At 44.2% G+C, this 22,240-nt stretch overlaps 1 long non-coding RNA gene across 1 annotated transcript; it reads right to left on the bottom strand.

The window, feature by feature from the left end:
* Positions 1-10,431: 10,431 nt before the first annotated feature.
* On the bottom strand, positions 10,432-21,376 carry LOC123330455. The gene is made up of 4 exons (XR_006546418.1): positions 21,285-21,376; positions 15,655-15,804; positions 11,501-11,667; positions 10,432-10,818 (listed from the first exon to the last, which is right to left on the bottom strand). It is a non-coding gene; the product is annotated as an uncharacterized LOC123330455 (long non-coding RNA).
* Between the last annotated feature and the right edge of the window lie 864 nt (positions 21,377-22,240).

The following is a 22,240-nucleotide window of genomic DNA, read 5'->3' as shown; positions in this document are numbered from 1 at the left end:
ATGTGTGTTATTAGAAATATATATAGGTATATGCACATTTTATTAGAAATATATATAGGTATATGCACATATTCAAGTTTACTAATATTATTAAAATCCATTTTGTCCAAATATCATATTGGATCTTTGGATATATTATTTTATATGACATATTCAAGTTTATTAATAATATCGGTTAAATCCTCTACTTTCTTGCATATCTGGCAAAGATAGAGAGAAAAATGTTCACACTGACCATTTGCTTCAGTCTCTACCTTGTTAAATATTAATATTATCATCCCTGATTTATTTTTGTTTGCGTTTGCATGGTAAGTCTTTGCCCATCACTTTATTTGGCATGTAGGAAGAGCTCAATATTTATTTGTTCAATGAATAAATGTTTAAATGAATTTTTAAAACTTTCTGGGACATTTTATTATAGGTGTGTTCCTTTATAATAGCACAAACCTGGATATTGGTTTTGACCCATAGTAAGTCTTTAAATAGAGAAATTTAACTCATTTACATTTTATGCTTAATTCCTTTCAGGGCTTTTTTCTCTTTATGTGAAATTAAAGCATTTCCTATGTAATTCTTTCTTGGTGAGGATCAGTGTGGCCCTTTCACCTTGAAGACCTTCCCTATCCATGGAGCCTAAAGAAGACATTTTCTTTTTAAGTTTTACTTCTCCATTCTTATTTCCCTTTAAACTACTTTTATATCTAGTTTAAGTGCCCTCTTTTTCTTCTTCATTTTTCATACATTGACTTTTTTTTTTTTGAGTCCTGGTAATATTTCCTGAGCTGGTCTTTTAATTCTCCATTTGAAAATGAGTCAATCATATTTCTCACCCCAGAGGCAGTCTTTTCAGATTTTTCCATCTTAATACTCCCATACTTTTCATAGTTGAAAGTTTCTCTTGGAAGAACACCTAGAGAATCTTTACCTTTTTCTCCTGTTTCTTCCACTAGCCATGTAATGTGACGTTTCCTCTAATTGCTCAGATGATGTCTGTATCTTGAATGGCTAAATGTTTCCACATGACTCATGATTTCTCTGTTTTCTCTCTGATACAAGGGAGTAAAGTTACTGAGCTTCAGTCTCCTCTCTGATATGTGGAGACAAGCATTTCAACCTCATTGGTTGAGATGATTCACTGATATAACATCATCAAGCTTCTTGCTGCACAATGAATGGCACATATTGGGTTTTTGACTCATAAATGCAAATTCATTCATAAATACACACAATGGGCAGAGCAGCAAAGCAGTCAGGATCACAAGGACTGGAGTCCAGCTGCCTGGTGTAAAAATTCTGATTTTCTCTTCACTGACTATATATCCCGTGCAACTTACTTGGCTTCTTTGAGTCTTAGATTTCTCATTTATAAGACGGTAAGAGTAGTAAATGAGATTGTTTTTGTAAAACACCTAGCATAGTGCCTGACACATAGCAACAATTCAATAAAAGGTAGACATATTTAATTAAAACAAAACAAAACAAAACAAACCTCTAAGTACTTCCACTTCTTGGTATATATCCCAGAGAAGCAATAACATAAAAATGCACAAGGATGTTGATTGCAGAGTAGTGTGTGGTACAGTATGAGACACTGAAAACAAAGAAATGTCCATCAACAGGGCAATGGCAATAGTGTGGAACACCACGCAGCAGCTTAAAAGGATGAGGCAGCTCTGTATGCACGAATATGGACAGAGCTCCAGGATCCGTTTGTGAGTGAATGCAAAGTAGTGGACTGACACATTTAGAAGAATGGTCTTCCATAAATAACCTCCAAAATAGAGATCTACAGGCAGAGCCGGCTTGTGGTCAAATTCTGGGTATGCCAATGCTGTGCTGAAGCATTCTTAATAATTTTCAAATTTTAAAAAATTCCTAATAATTTATTCTTGGAACTGTATTTTGTAAATGAAGACTGATGGAATGATGGAGAATGTACCTGAGCAGAGAAGTGACCCTGGGTAGCAGCGTGGTCTGGTACTTGGACTCAGATTGGCACTGGTGGTGAGAGTGGCAGCAGAAGCAGCAGCCCCTGGGCACAGTGACGGGACATGTGGTAGGAGAACAGAGTACCTGTCCATCCCTAGAGCTTGTCACTGTGACGTCTGCACAAATATTAACTCTTAGACCCAAGTGCCAGAAGAGGAACTGCTGATACCCAAGTAGCATACTTCGTTAGTAAATTACTACAGAATCCGAGCACATACATGGGTATTTTGGACATTGCAATAAAGCACAGCAGAGATTTATCAATTGCTACCACATTGAAAAGCAAATATGCACAGGCTTAAACGTCCCATTTGATGGGACGTTTTCTTTTTAAAATTTTTTTATTTTATACTGGAGTGTTGTGGATTTACAATGTTGTGTTAGTTTCAGCTATACAGCAAAGTTACTTAACTATACATATACATAGAAGAAACAATCCTAAAATTTGTGTGAAACCACAGAAGACCTCAAGTAGCCAAAGCAATCTTGAGAAGAAAGAATAAAGTTCTTGGATCATGCTTCCTAATTTCAAACTATACTACAAGCCATGGCAATAAAAACTGTATGGGACTGGCACAAAAGTAGACTGATCAACAAATGGAACATAATAGAAAGCCCAGAATAAAATTTTGGCATATAGAGTCAACTAATACCTGGCTTGCTGCTGTCCATGGGGTCACAAAGAGTTGGACACAACTGAGCGACTGAACTGGACTGGACTGAATACCTGGCAATCAAACCAGTCAATCCTAAAGGAAATCAACTAAGCCAGTCAACTGTAAAGGAAAATCAGTCCTGAATATCCACTGGAAGGACTGATGCTGAAGCTGAAACTCCAATACTTTGGCCACCTGATGCAAAGAACTGGCTCATTGGAAAAGACCCTGATGCTGGGAAAGATTGAAGGCAGAAAGAGAAGGGGATGACAGAGGATGAGATGACTGGATGGACAAGAGTTTGAGCAAGATTTGGGAATTGGTGATGGGCAGGGAAGCCTGGCATGCTTCAGTCCATGGGGTTGCAAAGAGTTGGACACAACTCATTGACTGAACTGAACTGAAATATTTGGCAAGGGAGACAAGAATACCCAATGAGGAAAGGATGGTCTCTTCAACAAATGTTGCTGGGAAAGGTAGATATTCATATACAGAACAGTGAAATTGGACCTTTTTGTCACACCATGCCCCCCAGTTTACTTGAAATGAATGCAAGATTCAAACGTAAGAGTTGATAGTATAAAATTGCAAGAAGAAAATGTTGGGAAGAAGCTCATTGAAATTGGTCTTGGCAATGATTTTTTTGGACATGATACCAAAAGCATAAACAATAAAAGCAAAAGTCAACAAATGGGACTACATTAAACTCAAATCTTATTCACAGCAAGAAATCAAGTAATAAAATGAAAAGACAGTGTATATAAGGGGAGAAATAAAAATATTACCATGATATTTGTTTAGTTTGTTGTTGTTCAATCCCTCAGTCATGTCTGACTCTTTGTGACCCCATGGACTGCAGCATGCCAGGCTTCCCTGTCCTTCATCATCTCCTGGAGCTTGCTCATATTTGCCCATTGAGTTGGTGACGCCATCCAACCAATTTATCCTCTGTCATCCCTTTCTCCTCCTGCCTTCAATCTTTCCCAGCATCAGGGTCTTTTCTAATGAGTCGGCTCTTTGCATCAGGTGGCCAAAGTACTGGAGTTTCAGCTTCAGCATCAGTCCTTTCAATGTATGTTCAGGTTTGATTTCCTTTAGGATTGATTGGTTTGATCTCCCTGCAGTCCAATGGACTCTCAAGAGTCTTCTCCAACACCACACTTCCAAAGCATCAATTCTTTGGCACTCAGCCTTCTTTATGGTCCATCTCTCACATCCATACATGACTACTGAAAAAAACTATAACTTTGACTAAACAGACATTTCTTGACAAAACAATGTCTCTGCTTTTTAATACACTGTCTAGATTTGTCATTGCTTTTCTTCCAAAGAGCAAGCATCTTTTAATTTCATGGCTACAGTCACCATCTGCAGTGATTTTGGAGCCTACGAAAATAAAGTCAGCCACTGTTTCCACTATTTCCCCATCTATTTGCCATGAAGTGATGGGACCAGATGCCATGATCTTAGTTTTTTGCATGTTAAATTTTAAGCCAGCTTTTTCACCCTCCTCTTTCACCTTCATCAAGAGGCTCTGTAGTTCTTCTTCGCTTTCTGCCATAAAAGTGATATCATCTGCATATCTGACATTATTGATATTTCTCCCAGCAATCTTGATTCCAGCTCGTGCTTCATCCAGACTGGCATTTCGCATGATGTACTCTGCATATAAATTAAATAAGCAGGGTGGCAATATTCAGCTTTGATGTACTCCTTTCTCAATTTGGAAACAGTCTGTTGTTTCATGTCCAGTTCTAACTATTGTTTCTTGACCTGCATATAGATTTCTCAGGAGACAGGTAAGGTGGTCTGGTATTTCCATCTCTTGAAGAATTTTCCAGTTTGTTGTGATCCACATAGTCAAAGGCTTTAGCATAGTCAAATGAAGCAGAAGCAGAAGTAGATGTCTTTTTGGAATTCCCTTGCTTTTTCTATGATCCTGTGGAGGCTTGCAATTTGGTCCCTCGTTCCTCTGCCTTTTCTAAATCCATCTTAAGCATCTGGAAGTTCTTGGTTCACATATTGTTGAAGCTTAGCTCGGAGAATTTTGAGCATTACTTTGTAGGCATGTGAAATGAGTGAGGTAGTTTGAATAGTCTTTGGCATTGCCCTTCTTTGGGACTGGAATAAAAACTGACCTTTTCCAGCCCTGTGGCCACCACTGGGTTTTCCAAATTTGTTGGCATATCGAGAGCAGCACTCTAACAGCATCATCTTTTAGGATTTGAAATAGTTCAGCTGGAATTCCAACCCCTCCACTAGCTTTGTTCATAGTAGTGCTTCCTAATGCCCACTTTACTTTGCACTCCAAGACGTCTGGCTCTAAGTGAGTGATCACACCGTCGTGGTTATCTGGGTCATTAAGATCTTTTTTCTGTATAGTTCTTTTGTGTATTCTTGCCACCTCCTCTTAATCTCTTATGCTTCTGTTAGGTACTTGCTGTTTCTGTCCTTTATCGTGCCCATCTTTGCATGACATGTTTCCTTGGTATCTCTAATTTTCTTGAAGAGATCTCTAGTCTTTTGCATTCTATTGTTTCCTCTATTCCTTTGCACTGTTCGCTTAGGAAGGCTTTCTTTCCTCTCTTTACTATTCTTTGGAACTCTGCATTCAGATGGGTATAGTTTCCTTTTCTCCTTTGCCTTTTGCTTCTCTTCTTTTCTCAGGTATTTGTAAGGCCTTCTCAGACAACTATTTTACTTTTTTGCATTTATTTTTCTTGGGGATAATTTTGATCACTGCCTCCTGTACAATATTACGAACCTCTGTCCATAGTTTTTCTGGCACTCTGTCCATCAGACCTAATCTGTTGAATCTATTCATCACTTCCACTGTATAATTGTAAGGGATTTGATTTAGGCCATACCTGAATGGCCTAGTGGTTTTCCTTACTTTCTTCTATTTAAGTCTGAATTTTGCAATAAAGAGTTCATGATCTGAGCCAGTCAGTTTCTGGTCTTGTTTTTGCTGACTGTATAGAGCTTCTCCATCTTGTTTGTTTAATGGTGACTTTCTATTTCCATTATCCTGTCTATACTTTTGGATGAAAATTCTATAGTGAGGAAGAGCTGTCCCCTTCCCCCATTTGTCTATTTATTCAATTATTTACAGATATCAACATGGATTTATGGATATATGTTTTATTCTAAGGGTTATATTGTTTGTATTATTTATTTTCTTGCTTTATTTGTCCTGCTTCTACATGGATGGACCTAGAGATTGTTATAGAATGAAGTAAGTCAGAGAAGGAAAAGTATCGTATGACAGCCTGTATATGTGGAACCTAAAAAGAAATGATACAAATGAACTTACTTACAAAACAGAAAGAGACTTACAGACTTAGAGAAGAACTTACCGTCTAGTCAAGGCTATGGTTTTTCCAGTGGTCATGTATGGATGTGAGAGTTGGACTGTGAAGAAAGCTGAGTGCCTAAGAATTGATGCTTTTGAACTGTGGTGTTGGAGAAGACTCTTGAGAGTCCCTTGGACTGCAAGGAGATCCAACCAGTCCATTCTGAAGGAGATCAGCCCTGGGATTTCTTTGGAAGGAATGATGCTAAAGCTGAAACTCCAGTACTTTGGCCACCTCATGCGAAGAGTTGACTCATTGGAAAAGACTCTGATGCTGGGAGGGATTGGGGGCAGGAGGAGAAGGGGACGACAGAGGATGAGATGGCTGGATGGCATCACTGACTCGATGGACGTGAGTCTGAGTGAACTCCGGGAGTTGGTGATGGACAGGGAGGCCTGGCGTGCTGCGATTCATGGGGTCACAGAGTCGGACACGACTGAGCGACTGAACTGATCTGAACTATGGCTGCCCGCACTCTCTGCTATGTTTAAAGTGGATAACCAAAAAGGCCCTGCTCTCTAGCATGTGGAACTCTGCTCGGTGTTCTGTGGCAGCCTGGGTGGGAGGGGTCTGGGGGAGAATGGATACATGTGTATGTGTGGCTGAGCCCCTTCCCTGTTCACCTGAAACTATCACAGCACTGTTTGTGAATTGGCTGTACCCCAATACAAAATACCAAGTTAAAAAAATTGTCTTGCTTCTCTTTCCTTGCATCTTCAGGGTGAATGCAGGTAAGTCTTTAAAACTCTAGACCAGAAGATTAAACAAGCATGAATCTCATGATGTGTCTGTGTCACGTGCAGTGTGGCCATCCAGTGACTGCGATGATCTGGGAAGGGACTCCTGGCCACCAGGATCCCAGGGTGTCATTATGGAAGTGGATGTTCTTCTTCTTGAGCCTGACACCGTGATTGGCAGACCACTTCCCAGAGCATCTTCTTTCCAGTCTGAAAGGAACAGAGGGCTTCCCAGGGATGACTTGGGTCTGGGAGGTCTGGCTGGGAGGTGCTGGGACCAGGCACTGCTTCTGTCTTTCAGTCTTTTGCTGACTATACCACGGACACCAAACTGTGTCCAGTCCTAGGGTATCTCTGATTTTGGTCCAGCCAGCCCACCTCCTACCATGATTGTAAGTAGAGCTCTAACTGCTCACACATCATGTGGTGCCGGTACCATTTTCTGGAGAAATAAATCTGTTATTTCAGAAAAGAAATTTACTTCTCTAAGCCTAGTCCTTGATTAGGATAAAATGTAAATATCCCAAATGTTTTTAAAGTTAAAAGAATTAAAAGAAAAAATTTAAAAATTCTTTATTTCTAATTTCTTTAGAAATTAAAAAATTTTAATTAATAAATTAAAAATTAAAAGGAAAAAAATACACCAACACGCCCAAATCATCTTGGGTAGTGGTGGTGGTAGATGGAAGTTTGAGAATGAAGCATGACTACTATTTTAGAGGCACTGATTATAAGCGCAAAGTCTCCTTGTTTAGAGCAACATAACACTTGTAATGCCTCATAATTTTATGGTGTCTTTTAGATGGACTGCTAATATATGGCAAAACTCAGCTAAATATAATGCCTCATAATTTTATGGTGTCTTTTAGATGGACTGCTAATATATGGCAAAACTCAGCTAAATATATAGTTTATTTCAGCAAAACAAAAATTTTAACCAATTAGGTTTACATATAGCTTTTAAATTTTGTTGGGCTTCCCTCTTGGCTCAGTAGGTAAAGAATCCACCTGCAATGCAGGAGACCCTGGTTTGATTCCTGGGTTGGGAAGATTGGCTGGAGAAGGGGTAAGGTACCCACTCCAGTATTCTTGGGCTTCCCTTGTGGCTCAGCTGGTAAAGAATCTGCCCGCAATGAGGGAGACCTGGGTTTGATCCCTGGGTTGGGAAGATCCCCTGGAGAAGGGAAAGGCTACCCACTCCAGTATGCTGGCCTGGAGAATTCCATGGACTATACAATCCATGGGGTTGCAAAAAGTCGGACACGACTGGGCGGATTTCACTTTTTAAATTTTGTTACTAAAGGAACTATACTTTGCTGCCTGATAAGATCTCTAGCCTCTCCTAGATTTCAAGAAGTGCACTTAAAAGCTTTGAAGAAAAGCAAAGGATGTGATTATATTTTTAATACACAGAGACTTCAATTGGGTTGAGAAGAAGCAGAGGGAAAATGAGGGGAACCCCTCTCCCTACCCCTGTGCACAAAACTGGCTCAATAAACATTGGCTGAGAATCAGTTTCAAGGAGGACAAGGTCTGAGTGATGAGAGTATCTGCTTCCCGTGATGTTTGTTAATCTCCTTCATTAGAGAAATGGACACTTGCATTTATACTTGCATATTGGTTGATGTTTTTGAAGTTTGTTTTCCAAATTTTAGATACTCGTTCATTCACTGAACAAATAAAGGGGAGAATGGGTGTCATGGAGAGCAGGACCAGGTATCAAAATCTGGGTACCCGAATCCGTGTTCTAGGATAGATTTGTGTGTACCCAAGGGAAGAAGGAGGGACCCAGCTGACTCTTGGCACATCAAACAGATGATGTCTCTGCTGTACCTGCATCCTCAAGTGTAGCTCTGCCACGGAAGTCAAAGAGACCTGGGCTGAGGAATTAGAGGCTTGTTGTTCTAAAAGTCTGTCTTTTATCGTTTAAATTACAACACTGAATAATTTTGTATGTGTAAAAACTGTCAAAAGTATCCTTAAATCGTACCTTTGCCATGTGCTAAAATCACTCTTCATTATGACCTATTTGTACATCATGTGAACCAAATATCTCAGCCGGGAAATGTAAATGGGTTTTTGTTTTTGCTCTGCAGGTTAGGTCAGCAGTCGTCAGCAACAAATATGATTGCAAGGGTGAAGGTGACATGATTTACTTAAATCAGGCAATTTCTCCATTAAAGCATCGAAGCCTCAACTCATAAAGGCACTCTTTAGCAGATGAACTATAACGTTGCCCAGCATTTGTCATATTAGGTGATTTGAAAGGAAAGAACAATTATCAAAATGAATGTAATTCTCTTTTGAAGAAAAAAAAATTTAGTTTTTGCAGCAGGGGGTGGTTAATTTTCCATAGATAAAAACAGGTTTCCCAACAATTCGCGGCCATAACATCACACAATTAAAAGACAAGAAGGATCCGGCGCCAAAGCAGACAGTTGTAGGAATTAGTTGTTTAGGGCTGGGGAAGCAGGTTTTCCCTCCAGCATCAAAGGTTATTTTGCTCCCCGTAGGAACAGCTCTGTTACCATCAACTGTGCTAGAGTGTCCCCAACCCCCAACCTTACCCCGGTTTCTGAGCTGCTTTCAATTAGCAGGGATTATTAAACTGGAAACATTTTAAACTGCTGCCGAGGCTGCTTCCCTGCGTTATGAGCTGAGCTGGAGGCATCACAATAAAAGCTGATTGATTAGCAAAGAATGTACTTACAGCAACTGATGCCCAGTGTCATTTTCTATGCGTTTTCATAAGCTCCCCTGCCCCCTGAATTTTGCGTTTTCCTTCAGAGCTTAACCTTGGTTTCTCTGTCTGGCACTTTCTACATCCTGGAGGCTCTCAACTTCCATCTCAATGACCTGCCCTGGACCCGCTGGCTTTTCACACTCCTCTCTCACCTGGACTCCAAGGAGGGTGACCCATGGGTGAAGGTGGGTGGATCCCTGAGGGAAGACTATTAGGTTCTTGCTTTGGTGTTTAATTGTCTGCAATGCAGGAGAGCCGGGTTCAATCACTGGGTTGGGCAGATCCCCTGGAGAAGGAAATGGCAACCCACCCCAGTATTCTTGCCTAGAGAATACCATGGACAGAGGGGCCTGGTGGGCTACAGTCTATAGGGTCACAAAAAGACACGACTGAGCAACTAACAGTTTCTTACTTTCTTTAACTGTCAGAACCCTAGAATAACAGCAACAAATAACGCATCTCTAAAGAAAACAGGCCACAGAGTACTGAGGGGTGGAAGCAGGTATCTGTGTCCTGTGCGAGGTTTCAAAAACTGAAGGCATGAGCCTTGAAGCATCATCTGGTGCTCGATGATCTTCTGTCTTCTATTGATCTTAAATTGTCTTGTGTGAATCTTTTGTTTCTCCAATTACACTAATTTAACCTATTTGATAACATATCTGCTGTGCTAAGTCACTTCAGTCATGTTTAACTCTTTGTGACCCTATCAGGCCTGCCACCTGTCATGCTCCTCTGTCCATGGGATTCTCCAGGCAACAATAGTAGAGTGGGTTGCCATGCTCTCCTCCAGGGGGTTTTCCTGACCCAGGGATCGGGCCCATGTCTCTTTAAGTCTCCTGTGTTGGCAAGTGGGTTCTTTACCACTAGCACCACCTGGGAAGCCCTTTATATACATATTTATGTATATAAACATTTATGATAATTTATTGTATATTTATGCATTATGTATCATTTAATATATTTTTATATACCATTTAATTCTAACAATAATACTCTGAGTTGCTGCTGCTGCTTAGTGGCTTCAGTCATGTCCGACCCTGTGCGACCCCATAGACGGCAGCCCACCAGGCTCCCCCATCCCTGGGATTCTCTAGGCAAGAACACTGGAGTGGGTGGCCATTTCCTTCTCCAGTGCATGAAAGTGAAAAGTCAAAGTGAAGTCGCTCAGTACTCTGAGTTAGGTTTAGTTAATATCCCCATTTTTACAGATAAGTAAACTGAGGCTTGGAAGTGGTTGAAGCTGACTTCAAAATGAGACAGAACGCTTAACCATAGTTGTTGCTTCTTTGTCCTTAAGCTTCAGATTCCCCATTTGTCTTTATTCCTTTCCAGATTGTTTGCTTAAAAAAAAAAAGACAATGGTTTATTCAACACATGCTTGTTTTGTGTTTGCTTTGTACTTGGCTCGTTTCAAGCTCTGGGGACAGACGTGAACTAGTCAAACCAGCTTCGTCCTGTTGTGGCGACTGGGCTTGTGCCCCAGCTCTGATGTTTCTGACCCATTTCCAAGGTCAGACCCAACCTGCCTTTGATTCTTCATTGGGTTCATGGGCTCCACCTGGGAGCACCTTTGGCTGCTGTTGGGTCTGTGAAGAAAATGTGGGCCCTTGGTCATTCTTATTTGTTGCTTGAGAGAGGATAAAAGGAGGTAACGTGTGCCCAAGCTGGGGGCCACAGACGGCATCTGGCAGACTGGAGTAAATGTGCACGCCTGCATTGCCACTCACCATGAGCAAGGAGTCAGCCTTCTCGGCTTTGCAGTATTGCTTGAGTCCTGCAGAATAGCCACAGCCCATGTTGAGTGGACTGGAAGCAAGAGGCTGGGTGTCCTTTTTGGTTCCACGAGGGGCTGCCGTCAGCCCCTTGCCAGTCCCTTGCGGGGCAGACGCAGGGCTGGAGTTAAGGCTGGGATACGGTGGGGATAAGCTGGTTCCCCTGGAGGCGGAGCCGGGGGTGGGGGGAGGCTCACCACAGCGATTTCTGGATTACGACTCCAGTCGCCCAAGAAGCAGCATTTATTACCTCCAAAGTGGTGCCGGCTCTGTAGTCCTGAATGGAGAGGTGAGGTATTGCCGCTGTTATCTTCTGAACTAACTGCTATTGCGTGTCCCATGACCAGCCGTGGCAGGGTTTTTGTTCCCATGAATGAATGGGCTATAAATCTGTCGGAGTTGACATTAGCAGCCGTCCTAGAGGGTGTAAAGAGAAAATGTGCTGAAGAATCTTGTGGTCTCTGCTTGCCTGGAAAATGAGTTCAATAAAATGGAGGTGATCAGTGCTTATTTATAGGGTAAACGGATACATCCTGCATCGCCGTCAGGAGCGAAGTTAGTGTTTTCTCATTTACACTCATTTCGTGCCACGCGTCCTGCTTGGGGCGGCGCGTAGGGCCGCAGAAGGAGAGGAGCCGCCTGCCTGCAGACTGGGAGCATTTCGCTCTGTTTCTAAGGCTGGGGGATCCGTCGTGGGAACTGGCCGGAGGGGCTTAAGGTTTTGAGATTTAGTAAGGAGCCGGAAAACCCAAGGCCCTGAACGATTCTTTATTTACATTTCCGTTTCGAGGGTGAATGACAGCCAATGGGACAAAATTCATTGCCATTTTTCAGGCCTCTGAAACAATAAATTGCAGCAACCATAAATTTGGAGCTGGGTTAAGTACTGAAAACAATTTATTGCTAATTTTTCCCTTAATTGCATTCCCAAGAAGAAGGTTTGGTGCTCACTGGTGGAATTATTATATAAAAATTATTTGTTAGAAAGCACAATGAACTGTAAATCAGAAGCTTACCTGGAACAGGGTCAAGGTTCCCCACAATTCTCCCCACCCCCACCACCAGCAGACCGTCTCCAGTGAGGGTCTCGGAAAATAGAAGGATCAGGGATAATGCACCCACCTTCCTTTCCCCCTCCTCCAAGACAAGGCATGGAGATTAAGTGTTGATTCAATAAGATGCCTCACCTCCTAAAAGTGATTGTGTGAGTCACTCGTGGAAGGGAGCAGAGGGGCCATAATGGAATGTTCACCGCAGGGCCTCCTTGCCTCATTTAATTTGTTTCGAGGCTTCCAGAGTGTCAGGCTAACTTCGGTGGAGGCCAGGGGACAGGGCTGACCCTGTTGGTGAAGAAAGTTGAAAGGCAGTAGCATCTCGTCAGAAATTGCTGGGATGGAGTGAAACCCTGTTGCTGTCTCACCTTGGGTGCTGATAACCCTGTCCCAGGGTGAGCTTCCTCTGAAAGCCGGGTGAGACAGGCATTCCCATGAGTGAACACAGCCTATTGGAAGTGACCAGTTATCTCCTGGTTCTTAGGTCAGAAGTCTTGGGCTTCCCTGGTGGCTCAGATGGTACAAAAATCTGCCTGCAATGCACAAGACCCAGGTTTGATCCCTGGGTTGGGAAGATCCCCTGGAAAAGGAAATGGCAACCCACTGCATTGTTCTTGCCTGGAGAATTTCATGGACAGAGGAGCCTGTTGGGCTGCATTCATAGGGTTGCATAGAGTCATACACGACTGGGTGACTAACACTTCACTTAACACTTGGCTCCTCGAGGAGAACAGAACTGTCCTGTACGTGCCATCCGTGCTCCTTTAGGACTGGAGGAGGCCATTAACCGGAACTCACCTGCATGGACCAGTCTCCTTGACATTTTGTGGGTCAGAATGGGTGATAGATTTGCCTGAACAAACCAGCCAGAGAGAGAGCCTGGCCTGAACCTGTGCCCCTCTGGAAGCTCCCGGGGCTAAAATTGCCATTTTCAAAGGCGTCTGGGGAGGAGCCTCTGGCTGCTGAGTGTTTATTATGTAACAAGCACATTCATCAGAGGGTGGAAAGGTCATCCGTTTCTCTCCCTTCTAGTGGCCCCTCCCATCTCTGGCCAGTTGTGGCTCTGGTGGCAGGACCCTGCTATGCATGGTGCAGGGCTATGCTGCCATCATGAACAACTGGTGTCCCACTGCTGGCCACGGGAGGGGGAGAGAGGGTTTGAGGGAGGGGCATGGTATCCAGGGCTCTGAGAGTCTTTCCAGAGGCCAGGCAGGATGGGGAAGTGGATACTTTAGGACAGAACGATATGGCCCATCCTCACGGCACTCGGGAGGTAGGGTTGAAAGTCAATGTGCTATGCAAAGTAAAATTAGAAAAAAGCTACAATTTCCTTGCTAGCCTGCTGGGAAGGCACTGCATTAGAGAATGACCCTGAGTCCGGCATAGCCTGTTTGACTCTAGTGATGGGATAGATTGCTATATCGCTGCTCATCTCTAGAATCATAATCATTTGGTGGCACAATGAGGCCACGAGGGCCTCAGAAGGTTTGAGACCCTGACCGAGGGACCAGCAGATTCTCCTCTCCATTTCCAGGCTACCCAGGATAGCGTCTCACTGATGGGACAGCACGTAGCAGCAGCATCTCCACTCTGTGTTCTGACAAGTGCATATTGGGAAACTCCCAGGATTAAGCCTGTGCACATCCTGAGTGCACAGCAGCCAATTTTCCAGCAGGACCAAGGAGAGTTTCTCGGACCTCCTACTTCCATCTGTCCACTGTCTCTACCTGTTTCCTTCCAGTTCCCACTCCTTCCATGAGTAGATCACCTGGGGGGCCCTTCTGATGGGAGTTCCAACCTTGAATTCATGGTTCATGGTTAGATGTGGTTGAACAGTGGGCTCATGGTTAAATGTGATTGAGGGTGTGACAAACCGAAGGGTACCTGTCAAAGCCATGGCTGCCTCCTTTGACTCTGGGTGGACAAGACCGCTGTGGTCCATGGGACACCACACAGGAGAGCCAGGACAGCCCAGCTGAGGCTGACTTCTTTTTCTTGTGGACAGTGTGTGTGGGTGTTGGGTGCCTGCCCCAGGAAAGCAAGGCAGCTTGTCTGGGGTTTTTTGGTACAGGCTAAGTGGTCAGATTGGAGGCAAACAACAGCAATAAGGAACTGAGCCCATAGACCTTGGGTCAAGAGCAAGGGAGGAGGAGGTCTGATTCCTCTTGGGGGAGACCCAGTCTGGAGGAGAAGTCAGCGTGATTTCCCCCAGAAGTGGGGTCACAAGGGGCCATTTACTGTCAGTCTCTCCAACAGCAAGTGCCGTAGGGGGTTCAGTGAATGTTAAGAGCAAAAGTAAATCATTGCTTTCTGAATACAGCAGGAATGTACATTTATTTCTGAACATATGAAAATACAGGGAAGTTTCCAGAGGTAAATAAAAATTGCCTGTAATCCCCACTACCCAGAGATGAGCATGGTTAAAATTTTTATAGATTTATTCACAGGCCCATGAGCATTTAGATGTATTAGTATTTTTTTTTTTCCAAACTGGGTTTCTACTATACTATACAGTTTTTATGTCTCACTTTTCCCCCTTAACATATTGTATACATTTCCCATGTACTTAATGGTGTTCACAAACTTTTTTTTTAATTTTAGGAACCTTACAAAAATGGTATAGATGAACGTACTTGTAGGGGAGGAATAGAGAGGCAGGTGCAGGGAACAGACATGTGGCCGCAGGAGGGGAAGAGGGTAGAGGAATGAATTAGGAGATTGGAATTGACAATATATACACGATCATGTGTAAAATGGCTAATGGGAAGCTGCTGTATAGCTCAAGGAGCTCAGCCTGGTGCTCTGCGATGACCTAGAAGGGTGGGATGGGGATGGGGCTGGGAGGCAGGCTCAAGAGAGAGGGGGTATATGTATACTTTAATCGATTCACTTAGTTGTACAGCAGAAACTAACACAATATAGTAAAGCAACTATACTCCAATTAAAAAAAAAAAGAATTAACAGAATTGCATTTTATGGTTGTACCATTTTATTTAATCATTTCCCTTTTGGGAAACATTCCCTGGTGGTTCAATTGGTAAAGAACCTGCCTGCCAATGCGGGAGATGCAAAAGATGCAGGTTCCATTCCTGGGTCTGGAAGATCCCCTGGAGAAGGAAATGGCAACCTGCTCCAGTAGTTTGGTCTGGAAAATTCCATGGACAGAGGAGTCTGGCGGGCTACAGTCCATGGGGGTCACAAAGAGTCAGACGTGCGTATGCATGTGCGCGCGCGCGCGCACACACACACACACACACGCACACACACAGTTGTTTCTAATTTTTTGCCCTTACCAGTGCAGTTGTGACAAATATACTTGAACATAAATCATGGGGTGCATCTCTGCTTTTACCTTATGGTTAATTCCTCATGGTGAAGAAGTCCTCTATGGTGAGGCCCCTGTCATTTGAAGAATTTATCTCCAGGGAAGATGTGTCCTCTGAACCACGTGGAAGAGTGGCAGGCTTGCTTTCCAAACAGGAGATGATCTTTATAAAGCTGCCTGTTTGATAGATGAAACTACTTAGAATTGGAATTTCTTTTATGATTGGGATAAAATGCATTTTCATCTGTCTACTGAATATGTATATTTTTTCTACTGAGAATGGTGTGGTCATTTGCACCAGTCCCCCTTTTTTTCCCTTGAGCACTGGGCTCTCCTCAAGAACTCTTTCAAAGGAAGGGACTCTTTATAGTATAAAGTTCAACAGCTAACCTTCTCTGTTCTCATGGGGCTGAGAAAGGTTGGGGTTTGAGATGGGACTTGAAGAATTGAAGGATTTTGATAGTTGGATACCTGGTTGAATGAGTTAAGGGAAATACACCTAGGAAAATCACAATCTCACTTCATGCGTTTAAAGAAATAAGTTGAGTGAATAAGGGCAAACTGTTTTTGGTTTTGGTCTCTGCTGCAAATAACATGTAAAAAACTCTATGAGCACTTACTTATCTAAGAAAGAAGGCATGCTGACGAACTTTCAACAAGACAGCTCAGCTTTGCCTTGATTTTCTTCTTTGTACTACCGTCTTGGTCAAGGACTCAGAGAGTTTTGAGACTGGGGGTGGGTGAGTGAAATGACAAGGCTTGGGGGACTTCCAGTTTTCCACTGTTTTGCCCATGTGTGTGCCTGGGTATGGGTGTGTGAGTGTTGAATCCCAGAGCCCAACCAGCTGGACATATTATGGAGTGTTGCCCATCCCCAGTTGTATGGGGGCAGGTCTGTTTTTAAGTATCCCAGAGCCCCCTTTTCTATGGTGACTGTCTTGTATTTTTCGTGTTTGCAGACAGTGGGATTGGGAATGACTTCACTGTTTGGTTCGGAATTTGGGCCAACTCTGACTCCGTGGTAGATGGCTAGCGATCACTGCGGCATTTCTGAGGGTGTTGGCAAGGCGATAATGCAATTAGCATCTCCCTCTGTGATGGAGAGTGAGGTGAAGACAAGCTGACTTTTTTGGAACTTGATGATACCTGATAATTAGGGGAAACCCTTAAGGGGAATATATTGGGTTGTTTTAATAATTGCACCCAAATGCATGTGTAGTGAGACCCCCCCCAAACAATGGACAAGGCAGCAACATACATGTCCGCCAGTCCCATCCCTTAGGGGTTGGGATGGGCATGGCTACTCTGTGTTCTATTTTTAGCACATACGTATAGCTCGGGTGGCTAGAGCCACTGGTGTTTCAGGAAATTTATTTAAAATTCAATTTGTACATCGTGACTTCCAGCACTACTTTTGGGAAGCGTGTTCTGCATTAGCCATAGCAGTTCAGGATTATGGACTCCAAGGGAATATGTATAATTTTTATGCACTATGTTTATTGGCACATTTGTGTTAATAGCCAATAAGATGATATTGCCATCTTAATACGTTGCGAGTCTCTGTGACTCTGAGTGGGGGCCTCTGAGTATCTGACTGAGGGGGAGAAGTGGGCGTGAGGGGCTCGAGGGTATGGGGAATGGTGTTGGAAACCCAAATACTGCCTTGGCAGGTAGTGTCTCTGCAAACGAAAGAGGAACCTATAATTCAGAGTGGGGACCTGGGCTAAATCAGGGGACAGACCACCAAGGAGGCATTGACATGCTTGTACAGCAAAGTGCCCTTCCTTAGGAGAGAGCAATCCCAAAGACATTTAGTTCTCAATTAAATAAAGCCGCATCCTCCTGACTTTCTTCCAGCGACACTTCTCCTCCTGGGAGCCAGGAGCTTGCTTTTTGTAGTGAATTTACAGTGGTTTCTGGACAGATAACAAGAAGTCACATGGCTGACTCTCCAACTTTGGTCTGGCTGCTTGCTGGATTTCCTGCAATGATGTTCTTAGGAGTTTACCACTCATATGGCACCAAGAAACAGTGTAAAGCTATAGATATAGATACAGATATAGATATTTAGTTCAAACATCACATAGTGCAAACCATGTTCATTGGAAAATTAAAAAAAAAAAAAGAAAAAGAAAAACCAAAACAGGGCACAAGCATTTTCTGCTCTTTGGACTGTGGATTGGCAATGAAGTCTCTGTCTCTACAGGCAGCCAATAGAAATTTGGGGCTTGAAAACTGGTGTGGAAGTTACCACCTTTCTGAAGCATCAGAGCCAAACCACAGCAGTTATGCAGGTTATGAATAATTTTACCTACACAGCCCAGGGCCTGTTGTGATTCCCTTTTATACCAATTTAGGTGATCTGATTGCATTAAAATGTGGAGAAGCAATTGGCAGCTTCTGTGAAGTCTGGTGAAAGAGAGATGCTGTCAGGCAGGGCAGCTTCAGAGGCTTCCCAGGTGGTACTAGTGGTAAAGAACTCGCCTGCAGTGTAGGAGACATGAGAGATGCAGGCTCGATCACTGGGTCAGGAAGATCCCCTGGAAGAGGACATGGCAACCCACTCCAGTTTTCTTGCCTGGAGACTCCGATGAATAGAGGAGCCTGGTGGGATACAGTCCATGGGGTCATAAAGAGTTGGATACGATTGAGGCATCTTAGCACAGCACAGCACAGAGCAGCTCAGAGGCTCCCGTCCCTGGAAAGGCATGGAGTTCTGTGGCCAGGACATGACTGAGTCCATAGCTTACTGGGTCAGATGACCTTCCATCAGTGTCTTGCCTGCACTGAACCCTGTGTAGATAGCATATCTACGTTGTTAACGACCACTTCATTACCTACAGCACTGAGCATGACACACAGTAGGACCTCAGCAAAGATTTGTAGAATCTGGGCGGGCACTGTAGGGAAACACCCTCTGCAACCCTGAAATCACATGGGCTGCCCTCCCACCTCAGGACTCCAAGGATAACCTCTGCTCTGCCCCGGTTCCAGTCCCCCACCCCAATCAAGACATATTTGCCCAGAGCCTGTCCCTTCTCCTGTGTGCTGTTGGGCTGGAAAGAAAGCCAATAAGCTACTTCTGCAGAAGGTGATCCCTCTTCTCAGGGAGAATCTGCATCTTTTTTACTTTTTAAAAAATGATTTAATTAATTAATTTTTGGCTGTGTTGGGTCGTCGTTGCTGCACACAGGCTTTCTCTAGCTGCAGACGAGACGGGGCGACTCTAGTTGCCGTGTGTGGGCTTCTCCTGTTGCAGAGCGTGAGCTCTAGGGTACACAGGCTTCCATAGTTGCCGTTGCTGGCTGTGGAGTGCAGGCTCAGTAGCTGTGGTGCAGGAGCCTAGTTACTCCACAGCATGTGGGGTCTTCCTAGATCAGGGGTCGAACCCACATCTCCTGCACTGGCAGGTGGAGTCTTCACCTCTGAGCCATCAGGGAAGCCTAAATCTGCCTCTTAATAAAAGAGGCTTGAAGACCAAGCTCCTTTCAGCCAAGAACAGGTAATGGTGATAATCTGGGTGGGAGGTCTAGCTCTATCTGGCGCTATTTTGTAAAGCCCACCTTTTCACTATAAAAATGATCATCTAATTTTCATCTGGAATTTTATGGTTTTATCTTGCCACATTTGAATCTGCCTAGGATTTTTTTTTTCATGATGGTGTTGAGTATGGTAAGAGATGCATTTTATTTTTTCCAAATAGCCCATCTATGGTGATACTATTGTTGGGTCTGTCCTGCTGTGAAGTTCATGGCTCCCACCCTGGTGGTCACCTCTCTCCCCATTGCACACAGAGAAGCTGAGATGGCAAAGAAACTGTCCCAGTTAAGAGAATGAGCTTTGGAGCCTGTGAGATCTGGGTTTGAATTCAAGCTCCTTAACTAACCCCCTGTGCAGTGGGATGACTTACCTACCTTTTCTGAGTCGAGGCCTCCCGGTCAGGAAGCAGGGTTGGCACTGTGCTGCCTGACTGGGGTGAGGCCAAGATGAGATGTTGGATGCATGGTGGGTGTCCCCGTACTGGCTGGACCCAGATCCTCAGTGAATGTGGATTCCTGCTATTACTGATCCCTCTGTATTTTCACTGATTCCCTTGAAAAACCGACTGTGGGACTTCCATGGCCATTATCCTCCATTTCATATCCTATCTTCCTGACCTTATCACCTCCCCCAAACTGGCTCTTCTTCCCCACGTTTATACCAACCACCCAGGCATCCAAGGAAGAAAATAAATCATCTTGTCTCTTCCTTCTGGTCCCACCAGCCATTTCCAGTCCATCATGGCACCCATGGGAGTGATGAGAAGCGTGGCTTTAGAATCAGTCTCTCCCCACTGCTAAACCAGCCTTTCTCTGCCCAGCTTCTAGGCTGGGCTCTGGCTGCTCCAGACAAACACACTCCCCACCTGCACAAGATGTCTTCGTCGACCTGCTCATTTCGCTAGAAGGTCTTCATCTCGTGTGTCTGTTTAATCCCAGGTCTCATGACGCTGCCTCTTAGACAGGATTCCCTCATTTTCCTCCTTTACCTCTGACCCTTAGTTTATGCTTCTGCTCCTGCTCCCTGATCGCCTGCACCCACTGCAGGTGGGGTCCCTGCAGGTGGGGCTGGACATGCCACACACCTGAGCACGGTACCTGGAACAGGTGTATTGGCTATAATAGCCGTAAGGATAACTTCCATGTTCGAGGTCCTGAGGATGTAGCAGAACCAAGGTTCTGATCTGGGATGGACTCGTTCAGACCCTGACTACCACTGATTTCCATGGGTGTGGGCTCCCATCGTGCTGGTCAGAGTGTGGAAGACAAGGAATAGTCCTGATGGTAATAACCATCCGTTGATCACCAAGCACATGTCCAGGCACTGTGCTTAGCATATGCTACGGAAGAGTCACTTTTGTACCCATTGTCCGTATAGGATATGCAGGCTGCAGGGCCAGAGGTAGTGGACGAGTAGGAGGGAAGCGTGTGGAGGTGGAGATGGAAGAGCTGAAAAAGTGATTGTCACACCTCCCTGCAAATCCCCCTTCTCACCGAGTAACTGCACGTGGACGGCTCCATGTCTGCCACTTGTCCTTCCCATGATCTCCCTGTCCTGTTTGGCTGTGACAGGCGGAGCTCAGAGTCCAGAGCTTGGACAGCCAGAAGGAGAGGCCGGAGGTGAGATATCACGGCCATTCTCCCCATCACCACTGGCAGCTATAATCTTGGAGATGCTCCAAATTTCTCCCTTTTAAAAAAAATTTCCAATTTCATAACTCTCCTTAGGTGTTTTTTTTTTTTTTTTTTAGACCCCATAGTGTTTGCAACAACCGTTATGGCTCTATTATGATAATACAAGAAAGTTACATTATGAAATAAATGCATTTTAAGGTTTTTCCCTGGCAACATAATGTAAGGATCATTCTGCATGTTGGTACTAAAGAATCAAAAACAGTTTAGTCAGTGGATGTGAACACTGTTTCTTGTCATCCAGTTAATGGATCTACTGTACTATTTGTGTTCCTTCCAGCCCTGCTGCCGTACATCAATGAAAAATTATGTTTTTTTCCTCCGTGCTACAACACCCGTCATCTTTATAGGCAACGCATTCCCCTTCAAGTCGTGGAGTGTAAAATGCCTACCATTTCTCTGCCCCTTTCCCTCCCCGTCATTTACCTGGTTCTCGGAAATGGAGGGTCAGTGCCTTCTCTTATTAATGTTCTGTGTAATAGAAATCAGTGCACCCGTGTTACTCACGTGGAACCTGGGCAAACAGTGGCTGTTAGTGTGCAAAGGGCAGACAGGAAGCCCGGCTTTATTTTTTTAACCTTCTTTGTTTACTGGATCTCGACAGTCAATCACAAGCTCTCCCTGCATTTAAAGCAGGTCTGCCTGCCTCCAGAAAGAGCTACCAGCTGAGGACCCACTTGCTGTTAATACCCAGGGAGCCAGATGCCTGCCTCATTTCAGAAGGACTCATAAAGTCCTGGCCTTGCCTCTCTGAAAAAAATTTACTTCCCACAACCAGCAAAGTTTGGGTCCAGGATGATCTGGCTAGGCCCAGGAGGACCTCATTGGAAAGAGAACTGTTTCTCCAAGGTCACATTCTTTTAGGGTGATGCAACAGTGGGGGTCACTATGGCCAACTTCGTCCTCCTCACTGTGCTGAGATCTGTGGCCAACATCTGCCCCAGGACTGCAAACCAGACACTTGCCAGGGCCAGGTGGGAGGCTGACACCCGGGGAGTGGGCTGGAAGGGCCAGCGTTACTCCAGTCCATGTTGCCAGGTGGGAATGTGACCCAGGACCCTCAGGTGTTCCATAGTTTACACAGAAGTGGTGGCCCAGGTATTACAAAAGTTACAACCTTCTGAATTTTAAGTGTTGCGTAAAGTGAAAAAAATAATTGGTGTCAAACCATACTGGACCATGGACTTGTGGCTTTCCACTCTCTGACGTCTCCCACATCTGGTACTTGCTGTGCTACCCCAGTCTTGGCTTCACGGCAGGGTATGGGGATAATATTGTCTGGACAGCATCTCACCTAACCTGCCTTGAATGGGTTCCTGTAGCTTTGGAGCAGTCTGGGGTTGAGCAGCAGGAAGCGTCTGAGTTGCCAAGGTGGGGGTATT

This window comes from Bubalus bubalis, chromosome 18, assembly GCF_019923935.1.
Source record: "Bubalus bubalis isolate 160015118507 breed Murrah chromosome 18, NDDB_SH_1, whole genome shotgun sequence".
In the NCBI taxonomy this organism is placed as follows: domain Eukaryota; kingdom Metazoa; phylum Chordata; class Mammalia; order Artiodactyla; family Bovidae; genus Bubalus; species Bubalus bubalis.
Note: the sequence above shows the minus strand (reverse complement) of the source record. Positions and strands in the feature narration are given on the sequence as shown.